This window comes from Miscanthus floridulus, chromosome 8, assembly GCF_019320115.1.
Source record: "Miscanthus floridulus cultivar M001 chromosome 8, ASM1932011v1, whole genome shotgun sequence".
Lineage (NCBI taxonomy): Eukaryota > Viridiplantae > Streptophyta > Magnoliopsida > Poales > Poaceae > Miscanthus > Miscanthus floridulus.
The window spans coordinates 67,483,321-67,495,545 of NC_089587.1; positions in this window are offsets into that span (position 1 = coordinate 67,483,321).

Sequence of the window (12,225 nt, forward strand, 5' to 3'; positions counted from 1 at the left end):
AAGCGTGGGCAGGTATATTTTTTTTTTGTTGATGAATTAGAGCTTTCAAAAACTAGCTTCGGAAGAGTCATCGTACTAGTGCTGTCATGAGAACGGGGATGTAACGGCACGTACGTATAGCTAAGTAGCAAGCGATTCGGTTTTTCTCGTGTGACTCACCAATAACGCAAGTGATCAGAAGAAAAAGCAGCAACAAATAATGCATGCATTTGATGTATAGCGACGTTGGCGATGGCACCGTACGTCGGCCACACAGTGCATACATAGACTGTATGGACTTGAAGAGACGATGGAGTACACCAAACGCTTCAACTACTAACAACCTGCATCGATCTTTATACTAACAAACCTGCATCGTCTTTATACTCCTACATGAGCTAGTAGGAAGGAGTAGTTCGTCAGCATGGACGGATCGGCCGGTCCAACAAGCAGTCATCCGTGTCCATCATCATCTAATACGCTGATCTGCCCTGTCCTCGTGCCACAGTATATATGTGAGAGAGACGTACGTACGTACTGGTACTGTGTTGTTACTGCAGATCCAACTGCTTTTGCCTTTAAGTATGTTCAGAGCTACTAGCTAGCCTGCCACACTAAAGAATTTGTAACAATGCCTCTTTTTTTTAAGGGACGGTTCTATATTAAGCCGCCCCTACGAATGATTTCTAAATGAGTTGTCTCTACAAATCTATTTGTAAAGGTTGCTGGTGTTATTAGCCGCCCCGACTCTATTTCCAGTCCATTCCCGCCGCGCCATGTCATGCTCCGTCCTCCGCCGCACCCAGGCCATGTGCCACGAGAGGGGGCTGTCGCTAGCCAGCGTGGGCGCAGCTGACCACTGCCAGGTCGCGCCACTATTCTCAGCCGCTAGTGGTCGGAACCGGCCGTTCCCTGCTCTGCTCTGTGTTGCACAGAAGAAGGGTGAAAAACACATATTGCAAGCGTACATTTCAAGTGTTTCAAATGTTTCAGAGGTATGTTGCAAGTGTTTCAAATAGATGTTGCAAAAGTAGATCGGGATGTTGCATATGTTGCAACGGTTGTACACATATGTTGCAAGCTTCTCTTCTCAATGTTTCATTTTTTTTACCGACGTATGTTGCAAGTGTGTTTATCTGGATGGTGCATATGTTTTCACACATATATTGCAAGTGTTTTATCTGGATGTTGCGTATGTTTTGCAATGGTTTCAAATATTTTTTAGGTGTTTTTGCAAGTGTTTCATACACATGTTTCATTGTCTTTAGATGTACGTTGCAATTGTTGCATGCATCTGGATATTTTTAAACTAGATCAGATGTTGCATCTCCCGTCTCGCCTTCTGCCGCCTCAGTGTCAGACATGGGAAGCGAGGGCAGGTGAAGGTGGTCCCCACGTGCATGCGCGGGCAAGCGACAGCATGCAGCAAGTGGGCATGCAGCATCAGCTAGCGTGGGCTGGCAAGCACAGCAGACAGTGGGCGGGTGCAACAGGTGAGGCGTGGGCGGGCAGGCGCAGCGGCGCGGGTGCAGCATGCTGAGGCAGGCGCAGCGGCACGGGTGTTCAAACACGCGATCTTGAAATCTAGGTATAGTTATAGGATCTGTTTGTACGTGGAGTGTGAGTGGTGTGTGTGGTGTGGGGTGTGAGTGTGGTGTGTGTGGTGTTGGTATGTGTCTATTCATGAACAGATACTACGATTGTACCTAAACGAGAGGCGGAAAAAAAGGCTAGCGTTCGGACGTCGGTCACTGGCCACGCCCTTCCATAATCAATCAGCTTGGTGTTAGCGTTGTTTTTTCCCCACTATATTCAGGGATTTTTTATTTGCTCCTTCCAGCCCTCAAGTTATTTAGGACGTTGTTTCTGTTCAAATTTACTGTTTCTACTGGACTATATAACCACGCGCATTTGGCGTTCTCTGTTAAAATGTGGGTTGTTTATGGAACATAACCATGCTGCTCTTCTCCTCGCACAAAAATAAAGAATTCTACGAGGACCTGGATCCGAATGGGCATTCTTCAGCTTTCTCACCTCTGAACTGAAAAGCTGCATGCAGACAAGTGACAACCAAACCATAAACCAGCACAGTTCATGTGCATGTCATTTTCTGCGTAGCATGCACCAACAACTCTGTCTCGGCCGGACAAAAAGCATGAACGGACAAACGGGCTATATGCTCTGCACATGCTATATAAGAACTATTGTGTCCATATGACGACGAATATCCCAACTACCGGGAGTACTACCTCTGTTTTAAAATTATAATAGACAATATATATAGTTTTTATTATATATTTAGATATACATTATGTATAAAATATATATAGCAAAAATTAACTTTGTATATCTAGAAAAATCAAAACAATTTATAATGCAGAATGAAAAGAAGTATATATTTTTAGTGTATGGCTAGTTATTAATTAAAAACGTGAAGAAATCTTTACCAGTACCCCACTACGACTTGGCGTTTGATTCTAGCAAATACTAGCATGGATGATGAACGGCCGCATGTGTATCTAAGTAATCTTTAAGATTAAGAGATCTTATCGTACACATCACATGTGACGTTGATTCATAACCCACATCACATCACATCACGACTAACTAATAATCCAACCGATTGGATTACTGGTGGGTTGGATACTGTATAATGTTTGCTTCATTAGCTCTATTCGCTTCTCTTATAAAGTTATAATCCGTCTTTTTCAGCTTGTTTTTTTAGCCGGAATAGTGTTTTTCTCTCACAACAAATCAGTCGGAACAGTGTTTCGACTTGTTTTTTCAGCGAAGCGAACGAGACCATTAATTAATTATGCCCTCCTCTGACCAAGAATACTTCAGCCTCTTTTTGGTTGCCATCAATGGACTAGCCAGTAGAGAGACACTATCGAGATGGAATCACATATGCTGCAATTTAGTTACAACTATACACTGAAATTTTGTGTAGCAGTTTCCACAGATAGAGAACAATTTTATAAACTGACTTATGTGATTATGCTGCAATTTGAGAAATATGCTGCAATTTGTGACTCCATAAGTCATAAATCTCAGAAATATGCTGCAATTTTACTAAATTCATTTATATTTATCAAATTTAGTAAACTGACTTTGTGCCTCGTAATAGTACTAATTATTAGCTTATGGGAACAAATCAACTCAAAAAAAATTAAAGAACAAGATAATAATGGACTATCTCATCCCACGAATCAAAACTCCGCCATGGCGCCATCCTGCCTTGGCCTTTCAATTGCGAACCTGCACTCTTGTTGCTGATGTGAAGAGTGCAAGGTCCTTTAATTTGCAAGGAACGAACAACGAAGGCCCATTCTAATCCCACCTGCTGAGTGGTGACTTGGCCCACCTGAAAAGTGCATTGACCCATGCCGGGCCACCGATGCGAGTGTTGTGGGATTATTGTCGGCCCTGGAGCGCACTGATCTTGGACTCCACTCGCTCGACCATGTCCAATTTTTAGGAAAAAGTCCACTTTGCCCTCCCAACTTTCGCAAAACTCTGATTTTCCTCCCTCAATTCTAAAATCAGACATAGTTCCTCCCTCATCTCCCAAAACCGGACACGTGACCTCAAAGGTTGTTTCTCTTGATGGTTTTTTTTCTTTTTTTTCTTTTATGTTTATTTCGGCCGAATCTTTGAAAAAGCATAGTAAATCATAAAAAAATTATAAAATGGAAAATCCAATTATGTTGGACTCCACATGAATATATCTACATAGTGAACATATGATATGTTACGCTTTAGTACAAAATTTTTGCTATAATTTTAGATCTATTTTTTCTGTAATTAATTCATAGCAGCAGTTTCTGTGGTCCAACTATGGCGAAACTTTTATGGTGGGATGATCATTGAATTCCTGAGATGTAGCAAAAATTTCATGCTCATTGGATGATGTATGGCCGAGTTATAGTTTTATCTAGATAAATCAATAGATAAACATAGATAAATCTATAACTCAGTTATATATGATCCAATGAGCATGAAATTTTTACTACACCTCAAGATTGCAATGCTTAATCCACCAAAAAAAATTGACCACAATTAGACTAGAGAAACTGCAGCTATGAATTAATTACAGAAAAACATAGATCTAAAATTGTAGCAAAAATTTTGTACTAAAGCACAACATATCATATGTTCACTGTGTAGATCTACTCATGTCGAGTCCAACACAATTGGATTTTTCATTTTATGATTTTTCTATGATTACTATGATTTTTTAATATTTAGCCAAAATAAACATAAAAGAAAAAAAAAGAAAAACCATCGAGAGAACATAACCTTGGAGGTCAAGTGTCCCGTCTTCGGAGATGAGGGAGGAACTATGTCTGGTTTTAGAATTGAGGGAGGAAAGGCACAATTTTGCAAAAGTTAGAGGAGGTAAATTGGATTCCCCCCCCCCCCCCCCCCCCCCCCCCCCCCCCCCCCCCAATTTTTACACTCACCGATCCTTGGACCCTGCCTGTCTAGTCCACCACACCCCGTCACACCTGAATGAAGAAAGTCCCTAAAAAATTTTGAATGAAGAAAGAGGAAGCAAGCAAGCAATCTCCAATTCATCCAGTAATGGAGGATTTACAGACAAAAATCAATGACAAAAATCAAGTAAACACAAGAGAGAGTGAAGTGATTATACCGTCGTGGCAAGAGAGATGATCAGTCAATCCATCAATGACATCCAAGTGAAATTCAAGGGAGAAAAGACACACGATTTTTATCCCGAGGTTCACGTGCTTGTCGTTACGCTACTCCCCGTTGTGTCAACCGTTCACTTGTTGGTTTGCGAGCTAATTGGCACCATGCCAAGCCCTACACTAGGGCGCCGCAAGAACCTACCCACAAGTGAGGGTAACTCAATGACACGAGTAATCCACTAGAGTACCTTTTGGCTCTCCGCCGGGAAAAGGTCAAGAACCCCTCACAATCACGATAGGGATGACCACGAACAAGCTCCGTCTCATGCCAATCACCACAAAGCTGCTCCAAGCCGTCTAGATGGCGGCAACCACCAAGAGTAACAAGAGAAACCATAGCCGATGCAACCACAAGTGCCACTAGATGCGCCAATGCGATACAAATGCACTTGGATGCTCTCCCAACTCACTTAGATGATCAACAATCAAGAGAAATGAGTGGGAGTAGCGTTTCTCAGCTCTAGGGGGTAAATTAGCTCATTACGTTCCAATGCAAATGCAATAGAGTTAGATCACCTAATGGCACCTGACAACCGCATCAACTATGATTTCTCCCATCTTCATAGTACGGCTATCGATCCTACTCACACCCTCTATGATGTCTTGAGTGACAAAACAAAAATGGCCCTATAGGCTACACCTTTGCCTTAAGCCCATTTTTGTTTTTCTCTTTCTTCTTTTTCAAATAGGAGCTTGATCATCTTCTTTTGGTCATCACCAACACCTTGATCATCACCTTGTAGCTCCATTACTTGGCTTGGACCACCTTTGCTTATCTTCACACTTAGACAAATGGTTAGTCCGATAAGTTACATCAATTAGCTAAAACCAAAGGGCTTTCACCTATGCTCTAATCATCGGTAAAGAATAAGAAAAATAAGAATTCTACTAGGACCTGGATCCGAATTGGCATTCTTCAGCTTTCTCCTCTGAACTGAAAAGCTGCATGCAGACAAGTGACAACCAAACCATAAATAATAACCGGCCACAGTTCATGTGCATGTCATTTTCTGCGAGCTTTTCTGCATAGCATGCACCAACAACTCTCTGTCTCGGCCGGACAAAAAGCATGAATGGACAAACGGGCTATGCTCTGAACATGCTATACAAGAACTATTGTGACGACGAATATCCCAACTACCGTGGAGTACTACTTTGTTCTAAATTATAATAAATAATAATATATATAGTCTTTATTATACTTATATATATATATATATATATATATATATATATATGATACATAGTTAAAAATATGTATATCTAGAAAAATCAAAACGACTTATAATATAGAATGAAAGGAATATATTTTTTAGTGTACGGCAAGTTATTAAAAGCGTGAAGAAATCTTTTACCACTACACTACGATTTGGCGTCTGATTCTAGCAACATTATGGAAAATACTAGCATGCATGATGATCCGCATGTGGATCAAGTAATAATCTTTAAGATTAAGAGATCTCATCGTACACATCACATGTGACGTTGATTTATGCGGCCAGTTCGCTAGTTGGTTTCTAAGCTGATTTGGGCTGGCTGGTGCTGGTTCGTTGTGAGAGAAAAACACTGTTGGCTGACTGATTTGGGCTGGCTGAAACCAACAAGCGAACAGGCTGATGACCCACATCACATCACATCAGGACTAACTAATAATCCAACCGATTGGATTAGTGGTGGCTTGGAATACAGAATGATGTTTGCTTCATTCAGTTAATTAATTGATTAATTATGTCCTCCTCTGACCAAGAATACTTCAGCCTCGTTTTGGCTGCCATCAATGAACTATAGACAGTATAGAGACACTATCGAGATGGAATCATATGCTGCAATTATAAGTCGTTTTGATGAAATCAATGAACTATCGAGATGTACATATAAAAGGCAGATTTCTTACACTGAAATTGTGTAGCTGTTTCCACAGATAAAAGAATCTGCCTTTTATATGTACATAAAAGAAAGCTGTCAGTCAGTTTACACTTACAAAGAACCAACAACAGTTTGAGTATTAGGTTTGAAAATGAACCAATATTAGATGAGATGATGCATTATAAATTTATTATTTCTCAAATTTAGTAAACTGATTTGTGCCTCGTACTAGTACAAATTAGTAGCTTGTGAGAAATGGGGTGATTATAAATCAACTCATCAAATAAAAAATACTAAAGAACAAGATAACGACGGATTCCCTGCTCATTACTGTAATTTTGTACTTGGATTTGTTTTTTTTAATATATAAGCTTCCAGTAGGGGGCTCCTTGCCCCTCCTGATCCTTTCAAGAAAAAGAAAAAAACAAGATAACGAAAGATTATCTCATCTCAGGAACCAAACGCCCGCCATCCTGCCAGCAAGAGGAGGTCCAGAAGTGTGCCTTGGTCTTTCGTTCAATTGCGAACCTGCACTCTTGTTGCTGATATGTGAATAATGCAAGGTCCTTTGCGGGAACGAACAACGAAGGCCCATTCTAATCCCACGTGGTGAGCGAGGGCCAGGTGACAGACATCTTTGGACAGGAATTGTCACACTGACGCGTGACGCTGCTCGGCAAACAGTACCAGGGACAAGCTGCCTTCTCGGACCTCTCGGTTGAAATAAGCCCACGACCATGGTGGATGGCCATCACCATTCACCGATAATGGGCCGGTACAGGTAATCTGAGTTAGCCCATCTTCAAAATGCATTGACCCATGCGGCCATGCTGGGCCACCGATGCGAGTGTTGTGGGGTTCTTGTTGGGCCTGGAGCGCGCGCACTGATCTTGGACCCTGCCTGTCCACCACACCTGAAGAAGGCCCAAGAGCGTGCCGAATGTCATGTGTTGACACTCTCAGCCTTGCCGTCGCCAGCAGTTGCTGTCTTGCAAAGTGAGAATTCTGCTGTGGAAGTGGTTAGTGGTGGGACGCGCGCAACGAAGTAAATGCTGGTGATCCAATTCAGAACGAGCATACAATCTGTCAATCTGTCCTAGAGACGGTTGACCTGCTGAAATCGCCAGCACATAAGCTGAAACCTGCTGCCGGGCCGAAGCCTAGATGGTCGAATCCACCTCAAGGTTTTCTGAAGATAAACACTGACAGCGCGTATGTTCAGGCAACGAAGAAGGGTGCCTGGGGTTTCATTATCAGAGATTATCACGTGTTGGCAGGGGCGGGCAATGCTGGCCAGCTTCAGGACGCACTGATGGCGGAAGCGATCAGCTGCCTCAAGGCTCTCGACTTCTGGAGACTGCAGAAATGCATGGCATCTCTCACGTGCTACTGGAGGTGGACTCGAGTATTCTGAAGGAGGCGATCACGTCTGATTCCCATGACCGTGCACCCAGCGGCAAGATCTTCAGCCGCATCCGTAGCTTGTTAGCTAATCAGTTTGTGTGCTTAGGTGTTTCTCTTATTCCACGTTGTACTGACTCGTCTGCGTACGAGCTTGCAAATTTGAGCTTAGCTTGGGACCCGGGACAGTCATGTACATGGACGGGACCCCTCCCGGTTTCTGTAAATGTGCAAGTGATCCGCGATTTAGCCAAGTCTGTGTCAGGAGCGGCAAGGGCAAGGCAAGGAAGCGGAGGTCGGTTACTATTGGGCGTCCGACAACGGAGAAGCTGGCGGCCGTTAACGTGGGGTGACGGTGATTAGTGTTGTGGTGAGTCGGTGGATGTAACGGCCGTGATGGCCAGGCGGCGTATAAATAACGCCTGTAACCGATTGCTCTGTAACGATTGAACTCTGAACTTCTCTCTGAATAGAAACCAATCCTTCGTCTGTTCCCAATCCCTGTTCTTGCTCTTCCCAATCTCCATTCCGATTCTAGTTATCGTCACGGTTTCCATTGGAACCGTGACAACTGGTATCAAAGCCGTTGATCGAGTCGCCGGAATCGTGTTCGTAATCCCCGTCAGCAAGCATCGCCGTTTCGTCACCTCAGTGATTGATTCGTGCGACGCCTGATTCCGAGCCGAGGTTGAACGGATCGGTGCTCATCGCTGAGTTCCAGCGAAGTCGGAGGTGATCGCGAGGCTGGCGCCGAAGCGGGGACCATCAAAGTTCCAGAAGAACTTGGCCCAGTCGGTGGAGGACCTCTCGTCCCAGCTCGGCGAGATGATGAAGCAGTTCACGGGCTTCCAGAAGATGTTGCAGAGTACCATGGATTCGCTGGACACCATCGGGACATGGCAGGCGACCGCAGGCACGGCGTTCGACGAATTGCGTGAGAAGGCGCGGGGCACGTCTACAGCCCTGGACGCGGTGACCAAGCGGGTGGAGCTCGCGGCGTCGCGCGTTGATTCGATCGAGGCGCGGCTGACGACTACCGTGCCGCCACCGCCTCCACCTCCGATCCATCATACACCACCGTTGGGGAACATGGACCTCAACGCGGCTCCCGGATCGTTGTTGGTGTTTATTAACATGTCACTTGTTTGAGTACTTAGCCACCTATTATAAACATATATCCCCTAACTTTACTAGGTTGTCATCCCTAGTGATGATGCCAGAGATATGTGTTCGTACTACATAGTATTACTACTAGAATAACACTAAGCAGTTCTTTAGTAATTATGTGACTAGAGAGAATATATATAAATCTATGAATGAAAAGTATCCGCAAGCGTACAGATAATATACCATTGTAGCATTTTACCCGAGAGTATTCTAGGTATCGTTATTTATATTTTTTACCACTAGAGAAGGTCTAGCATGGACATGTATTGATAACTTATACTATTGAAGGAGAAATAAACCATAGCCATTACTCTACTCACAACAGGGATAAACCATATGATAAGATATGTATAAATGATAAGTAATAATAATGATAAATCACTCAGAGCACTCCTTTCTATAGCGTTAGCATGGTCAGGTAGAATATTAGAGGAATAATTCCTAAGTCATTCTTAATTATAAGTCAAAGCATACATTTGATTAGTGCAATTACACCTAGTAATTATGGCTATAATCATCATCATATCTACACATAAGGGATACTACTAAGGAAGATTGAGGGCAGAGCTCGTTCTACCTTCGTAGTCGGACCCTACGTGCACCTATATTCGGGAAGTGGACTACAAAGGACTCAACGGGAGTGTCACATCCGTGATCTACCACATGACCCAGAATATATGGTGTATCCGCAGGTAAACAATGTATAAGCACCACGCTTACACAATGTCGACCACCCACCCTGTGTACTTTAGAGTGAGCGCTATACGAACTTGTGCATAAACATAATGATAAACTAGCTATACTAAGTATATAATCAAAGTAGACGTTGAACATCATAACGAAGAACATGAATAAGATGAACATTGAGATTGTCATAACAATTGTAACTAGCATATAAAAATAATAGAGAAACAAGAGAGAGAGAGGGGTACAAAGTTTATACCGAACCACGCTCTTGACAAGACCAGGAATCCAAACAAAGTCCTGCTTGTCCTCCCTCTAGATCTATCCTAACTAGCTATGCTATGGAGGAGGAGCTCTGAGGAGATTAGGGTTTCTATCTTCTCAAATGACTTGATGACTTAGGTTATGCCGGGGGGAGAAGCAGGGGCTGGATTATATAGCCCTGAGGGTCCAACGTGAGCACTTGGATCAAACCGACTTAAGCAATGGCTTAGATACATCCTCAAAGGCGGTGGGAAATCGACATAGCGACGAGGCTGATAGGTAGGGTCCACATGGGCCGAGCAGCCCCACCTGTCAGGGGGTCGGCCCTCTGCTTTGGTGATGTGGCTTCTAGACCCTTCTAGAGTCTTCCCACGTAGGTACCGCGGTGGAACTTCGTATTTTCCTTTGACGATTAGGTCCTCCTTGGCGGCTTTCTGATTAAACCCTGCTGGACACATAGATTCACCAAAACTTGTAGAATTTATTAGTTTAAACCACTAAACCTTCATTGCTGATTATATTTATGCCCTTATGCAAGTTTAATTGATGGTTTATATTGGTTATTAACTACCATCAACAATCGTCCACGTGCTCACCTGCGTTGGATGGGGAGCGGGCCAAGGGCCATGGCGAGGACTATGGCGGGCTCCTCGGACCTCGGTCGTAGGACAAGAATAAGGGTACACATTCAATCCCACATCCTATCGAAACCCCCACCTTTGATGAAATTATACATGCAAATTTTCGTTCTCCACCTTTCACCAAGTTGGATTTCCAAAGTTTGATGGTGATTTTCCACATGCATGGTGAAATGAATGTGAGATGTTCTTCGAGCTCTATGCTATGCATCCTACCCTGAAGATGAGATTTGCTGCTGCTGAATTTTGTTGGGGTGGCCAAGACTTGGTTGCAAATAGTTTAGATGAATGGGAGAATTGCGGACTGGGCTCAGTTATGTGACCTGGTGATGAATAGATTTGACAAGAACCAGTATCAGCTCTTGCTCAAGAAGTTTGAGGTGTTGAAACAATCTAGGTCAGTGGATGATTATCAAGCAAAGTTTGAGAAATTGGCTCAGGGTATTCTGTTGTACAATAGCAACTACGATGATACATACTTTGTGACAAGGTTTGTTGCTAGGCTTAAGGAGGAAATTTGTTCTAGTCATAACTCTCAATAGGCCCAAAGATGTTGACACAAGCAAGTGCTTTGGCACTACTTGCAAGAAGAGGAGCTAAGCCAAGCCTAGGAGCAAGTTTGCTGGAAGCAAGGAATTTTCTAAGAACAGTTCAAGACAAGGTTCTGACAGAAGCAAATGGTCAGAATCTAAGAAGAGTAAGGGTGATGGTCAACCAAAGGAAGCTGAAGATAAATTGGCTGCTCTTAGGGAGAAGAGGAGAAAGAATGGGCTATGTTTCAAATGTGGAGCTAAATGGAGCCATGCTCATAAGTGTCCTGCCCAAGTTCCCTTACATGTGCTAGAGGAGATCTTGGATGCTCTAGAACCAGAAGATTCTAGGTAGCACTACAGTCTCAGTGGAAGAAGAGGAGGAGGAAATTGTTCTTGCTGTGTCTCAAGCTAATTCTGCAGACAAGATCAAAAGGAGGACTATGAGGATTTGTGTAACTATTGGCAAGCAGAATATACTTATTCTCATTGATTCTAGCAGTATAGGCACTTTTATCAGCACCCAGTTGGCTCAACAACTTTAGATACCAACTAGTGTCTTGTTCACCTATACAGTTGGTTGCTACAGATGGTAGTCCCATGCTGTGTGATCAAAGGATTCCTGATTTGCAGTGGTGTTCTCAGGGACAAACCTTTACATCTTCAGTTGGTATTCTTCCTCTGAAATGTTTTGACATGATCCTAGGAGAGTACTGGCTTGAGGATCATAGTCCCATGTGGGTGCATTAGGAGCAAGAACTTGATGAGGTTTACACTCAATGGCAAGAGGATTACCTTATAAGGCTTAACTAAGGAAACTCAAAAGTGTGCTGCTTGTGGGGAGCCAAGGCTTGAAGGGACTGTTAAATAGAAAATGATGTTACACATTGTTTGTAGTTCAGGCTTGGTGATGCTGAAAAATGCTGATCTTGATTCTGTGGTGATGACAGTCACTGAAGGTTCTCAGTTACCTAAGGTTGAGAA